Genomic DNA, 6,285 nt, shown 5'->3' with positions numbered 1-6,285 from the left:
TTTATCATTATTATAGGCCTTATCTAATCGTGACACGCTCTTTTTATTCGTACAATTGTGGTCTTCCGGCTATTTTAATTAAATAGTTTGACAAAGAACTTATAAATACAACACATTTCGAAATAATATACGTTATTTCTTAAATAAAAAAACATTATTTAAAAAATAACTAATTAGTAGTCAAATTTCAGTGACAACTAATTATTGTATACTTGACTTCGCTTGAAACTTGGAGGAAAAAGACACAATATACAATGATAGTCAATTTAACTAATAGTTCTCGTATTACTCAAGAGATGGCGCCAGCAGTATTTCTTTATTTCAGCCGAATTCCAAACAATAAGTAGATAAATTTTTCTACTGTATGTATTCCCCCAAATGTTTTCTTTCTGTCTTCTAAAGTTAGAAACGTTTCTATTGGTTCTTTAAATCTAACTAACATATAGTTATATCTCTTACAATGTTTCTGGTTTTCTTTTTAACACCAAACGTTTGATTAAACCGTGATGACCAATGCTGAAATGTTACATTTTGTTCAAATGTTAACATTGTAATGATCCTACTAACTGATTGAGTTAATAAATGAGCCCCTGTATCAAATCCATACTGAAAACTTTAACGAAGATATGTAATAACTACGTACGATTTCACAATAAGCTTGCAGCACCATCAGTGGGCTTTGTTTTCATACGTTCCACATACGATTTCATACACCTGCACCAACTGGTAAACTGCAGGATTTCATACACCTGCACCAACTGATAAAGCTGCAGGATTTCATACACCTGCACCAACTGATAAACTGCAGGATTTCACACACCTGCACCAACTGGTAAACTGCAGGATTTCATACACCTGCACCAACTGATAAACTGCAGGATTTCACACACCTGCACCAACTGGTAAAACTGCACGATTTCATACACCTGCACCAACTGGTAAAACTGCAGGATATCATACACCTGCACCAACTGATAAAGCTGTAGGATTTCATACACCTGCACCAACTGGTAAAACTGCAGGATTTCATACACCTGCACCAACTGATAAACTGCAGGATTTCATATACCTGCACCAACTGATAAAACTGCGGGATTTCATACACCTGCACCAACTGATAAAGCTGCAGGATTTCATATAACTGCACCAACTGATAAAGCTGCAGGATATCATACACCTGCACCAACTGGTAAAACTGCAGGATTTCATACACCTGCACCAACTGATAAAGCTGCAGGATTTCATACACCTGCACCAAGTGGTAAAACTGCAGGATTTCATACACCTGCACCAACTGATAAAGCTGCAGGATATCATACACCTGCACCAACTGATAAACTGCAGGATATCATACACCTGCACCAACTGATAAAACTGCAGGTTGTATGGTTGGTTCCTTATCACTTAAACTTATTTTGGTTCTCTTTTGCCCAATGTTACTAACGACAGGTTCGATTTTTCTAAACTGTACTGACTGGTAAAATGTGGTGAAAACAAGAACACTCAGGGATTCTATAGAGATTATCTTTCACTAACATGCTAAACAAACAAAAACAAAGGGGATACACATACAAGGTCTTTCATTATTGGCAGGAATTTTACAGGATAGTACTTTCTCGAAGAGAGTAAAGAAAGGATTCAAATCTACACAATTAAAAATAACTTACCGAGTTGAATTTGAATAATATTTCACTGGTCACTCGTTGATTGTTTCCTATAGATTAGTACTGACGTTTTCCTTGATGCCGTGTCTTTCTCCAGGACTGCCTTTCCTGAAAAAAAAAAGGAAGATCTGTAAAACAGTAGCGCGGTCCTGAGGGAAGACTTCAATTTTGAATGGGAATTGCTTAATCCTGATTTGGACAAGTTTCTGTAGAATGTGGTTCCTGATATTACAAGTCACCAAGCTTTATATCGGTAGATTCATTTTGTAGTTAACTTAACGGACACAACTTTCATATTTGACAGACAATTGACAGTTAAAAATGAGCCTTTAACCATGAAAAGAAAGAATTTATAAGTTTGTTTTGTTACTGCGTTGATATAATTTGATGTAGAACAATTAAATTGTTTAACAAACAGCGGAAAGTTTACATTAGCAGATTTATCTGTTGGTACAAGTGGTTGTTAATGTTGTACCGACCTCAAGGATCGAACCCCTAACTTCAGCATTATAAGCTCTCAAGCTTGTTGTTTATCCACATATACACAAACGAATTACTTGAAGTGTTAGTGTTTAACTCCTCTATGGACGTTTATAGTCTTCAAACACATGTTATCATTACAATGTAGGTTATATTTCATTGGTTTGATAAGTGTAATTTGAAGGTCACAGTCATCTTTGAACACCCTGTAAAATGACATTTCATGTTTTCAACCAGAACGGCACCTTATGTAATATGTGAGCTATAAAGTCCTAACAGACATCTTTGAACACCCTGTAAAATGACATTTCATGTTTTCAACTAGAACGGCACCTTATGTAATATGTGAGTTATAAAGTCCTAGGTTATATTTCATTGGTTTGATAAGTGTAATTTGAAGGTCACAGTCATCTTTGAACACCCTGTAAAATGACATTTCATGTTTTCAACCAGAACGGCACCTTATGTAATATGTGAGCTATAAAGTCCTAATAAAGATCTTTAATTTATAAATGTATGTTGATGGAAGGGAAACCAGTCAGCAGCACTAGCCGCCTATGCTATGATTTATTGAATGACTGAAAATCTCGCGCAAGGCTACTCAAAGACTTTCTGCGCATAGATATTTCTCATTTTGAGACGATAGGCTAATGGGAAGGCAATTTATCAAGCGCACCCACCGCCAACTCTTGGTAATTCTTGTTAAATCGATCGAATATTGGAATTTGACCATCGCTCCAAGTGATGAGTATGGAAACAGGCCGCGAACATTGAATTTTCGGATTCACAGTTCTGGCACGTTAACCACTAGGCCACGCTTTCTTGTGGAATAATCCATATTGTGTCTGAAACACACACACACAAACGCTACAAAAGGAAAACAGACTGTTTGTAATTACTAAGTCGCTCATTTCAAATTTTGTGTCCGTGGCAGCACCCTGGCGGAAAGATAATGCAGACAAATTATCTATTTAATTTTATTTTTTACGTATGCTTCAGGTTACGAGAAGGAACTGGTGCAGTATGTGTTTGTTGTTACACAATGGGCTATCTGTACTGCGCCCACCATGGGAGGTTCTATCTAGTAATAAAAACAATAACAACAAAACATACATGAGACTACAAATAGTGTTCGAAACACTTCTACAAAAAAAGTGTTGTCTATTAATAGGTTAATGACGAAATCCAGGATTTCAAGACACTTTCCTTCATTTACCTCAGACTCTTTTTATTGGCGAAAACTCGTGCAAAACAGCCACGTGATCTTAGAAAGGGGTTGATTAATTATTTATTCTTTAATTGCCTGTTATTATCCGTCGGTACGAGGAATAGAGTAAACCACAGACTAAGCTGAAAATCTACGGTACAAAAACAGTGTCAGAGTTTTTCCTTTGCTTGCACGTGAACTCATAGGTCTTTTCAAGTCAAACGTACAAAAATCCATGACAGGTGATAAGTCATTGTCTATTTCTGACCGAGCCTTGAATCCTGACAACAATAGAGTTCTTCGTTGTAATGCTCTTTCGTCTGAACAGACGTATTGCAAAGTTTCTTTGCTCCGTTAATTTTTTATAAAATCAAGTTGGTTTCAATAAAAAGATAACCACAGGCTTGATGAGCCTAATGTTTGGCTTGAATAAAAAGATAACCATAGGCTTGATAAGCCTAATGTTTGGCTTGAATAAAAAGATAACCACAGGCTCATTGAGCCTAATGTTTGGCTTGAATAAAAAGATAACCACAGGCTCATTGAGCCTAATGTTTGGCTTGAATAAAAAGATAACCACAGGCTCATTGAGCCTAATGTTTGGCTTGAATAAAAAGATAACCACTGGCTTGATAAGCCTAATGTTTGGCTTGAATAAAAAGATAACCACTGGCTCATTTGTTTCACTGCTAAACATCAGATTTTTTGTGAGATTCTTAATTCCTATTATTATTAACTGCTGTTCTAAGTTGTTATTAACGAGGTGTAGAATGTGACAAAATTCACATACGAATACGGCAACATTACTTCCTCAGGTGTAGTTACATGTAAGTATAACAGCTGTTTGGAGGAATAATAGGGAAGAATAGCTGTTTGGATAAATAGTAGGGGAAGAACAGCTGTTTGGAGGAATAGTAGGGAAGAACAGCTGTTTGGAGGAATAGTAGGGAAGAACAGCTGTTTGGAGGAATAGTAGGGAAGAACAGCTGTTTGGAGGAATGGCGTGTTGTTGATTTATTGTTATATTTAAACACATAGTAACTGTGTTGTTAATTTATTTGGTTTTCTTTAAACACATAGTGACTGTGTTGTTGAATTATTGTTTTGTTTGTTTGTAATTAAGCACAAAGCTACACAATGGACTATCTGTGCTCTGCTCACCACGGGTATCGAAACCTGTATTCTAGCATTGTAAGTCTGGAGAGATACCGCTGTGCCACTGGGGGCAATTTATTGTTTTAATTAAACACATAGGACTGTATTGTTGATTTATTATATTTTACTGAAAACATCGTGACTGTATTGTTGATTTATTATATTTTACTGAAAACATCGTGACTGTATTGTTGATTTATTATATTTTACTGAAAACATCGTGACTGTGTTGTTGATTTATTATATTTTCTTCTGCTAAATTAATTTCTTCGTTATCAATCACACCGTGAAAAGGACGTCACGTGATGTTACGCGACTTAAAAATAGAAAATAAAGACGGTCTGAAAACAGATTAAGTGAATGAACCAGAACTTGTGTAAAAGTTGAAAAAACTTTCCACAACATAGTCCTTGTTTTTTCATTAAACACTTTCGTAAAGGAGAAAAAATCTAAAAAAGTATATATGAAATGGTCTAATTTGAAACTGAAAAATACATTTCGAAAGAACATATTTCGCAGTTAAGAAAAATGTGCACAAAAAATCCGTTCTTTTCTTAGTAAGATGTCAATTAGTAAAATCATATTTTTTATTGAATCAAAGAGCACTATGAATTGTCTGGAATTAAGGCTTAATTACTACCTTAATGCTTCTACATAACATCCTATTTCTTTGTTTTCCTAATTTCCATTTTTGCATTCATATTGGATTTATCCTAATCTCCATATGTATGAACCTAAATTTCCATCAATGTATGTCCATCTCAGCACGATTTACTACAAAATGTATTTCATGAATACAATTCCTTCGTGGTTTTCTTAACCTTTTACGAATAAAAAAATAAATAAATTAGACCTTACAGAAAAATGTACTCTGGTGGTTAGTCTTCGTACTACACATTGTACTAGCTAGGCCTACTGGACGCATTAAATACCCGAAACTTAGACTGTACAGGTGTAGAACTATTACTTCCAAAAGACAAATTCCCATGATTTTATTCAAGGATGTTTAAAAATGATATTTTTTTTACAGTAAAGGAATTCAAAGAGGTTGAAATTATGTTGAAATCTGATAAGAAAACTTTGAAGGTCAAGAAAAAACACATTTATAAAATAAATTATAGACCTGAAATGTTTTACGATATTATCTTATTCTAAAATAAAACAAAGCAATTCATTGAGAAGTTCTAAAGAAACTTGAGAGTTAGCTGAAAATTTTGTAAAAAAATAATAATAATAAAATAAACAGATAACACATCCTAATTAATACTGAATAAAATATTTCAGTACCCCAAAGTTCTAACCATTGCAGTTAGAATAAAAGCATTGTCTGAGCTTTTCTGGCGGTTGTAACTTTGGGTGAGTCATCATTATCCACCCCCCCCCCCCGTTACCAGGGGTTGAGATATTTAGAATGATATGAGATATTTTTAGCCCCTTATGCGTTACAAGGGCTAAATGACGAGTCCAACAAAATCAAGGATTCAGTTACAAGGGCTAAATGACGAGGCCAACAAAATCAAGGACTCAGTTACAAGGGCTAAATGACGAGGCCAACAAAATCAAGGACTCAGTTATAAGAGCTAAATGACGAGGCCAACAAAATCAAGGACTCAGTTACAAGAGCTAAATGACGAGGCCAACAAAATCAAGTACTCAGTTACAAGAGCTAAATGACGAGGCTAACAAAATCACGGACTCAGTTACAAGGGCTAAATTACGAGGCCAACAAAATCAAAGACTCAGTTACAAGGGCTAAATTACGAGGCCAACAAAATCAAA

The 6,285-nt window shown here is 35.1% G+C and overlaps 1 long non-coding RNA gene across 1 annotated transcript in view; it reads right to left on the bottom strand.

Moving 5' to 3' along the window:
* Positions 1-1,695: 1,695 nt before the first annotated feature.
* Positions 1,696-6,285, bottom strand: part of LOC111089578 — a 40,620-nt gene continuing 36,030 nt past the window's right edge. The window contains exon 3 of the long non-coding RNA XR_002613818.1: positions 1,696-1,772. This is a non-coding gene — a long non-coding RNA (uncharacterized LOC111089578). The remainder of the gene's footprint in view (positions 1,773-6,285) is intronic.

The sequence above is a fragment of the Limulus polyphemus genome, unplaced genomic scaffold (assembly GCF_000517525.1).
Source record: "Limulus polyphemus unplaced genomic scaffold, Limulus_polyphemus-2.1.2 Scaffold6678, whole genome shotgun sequence".
NCBI classification, from domain to species: Eukaryota; Metazoa; Arthropoda; class Merostomata; order Xiphosura; family Limulidae; genus Limulus; species Limulus polyphemus.
This window is presented reverse-complemented; position numbering and strand designations above follow the sequence as displayed.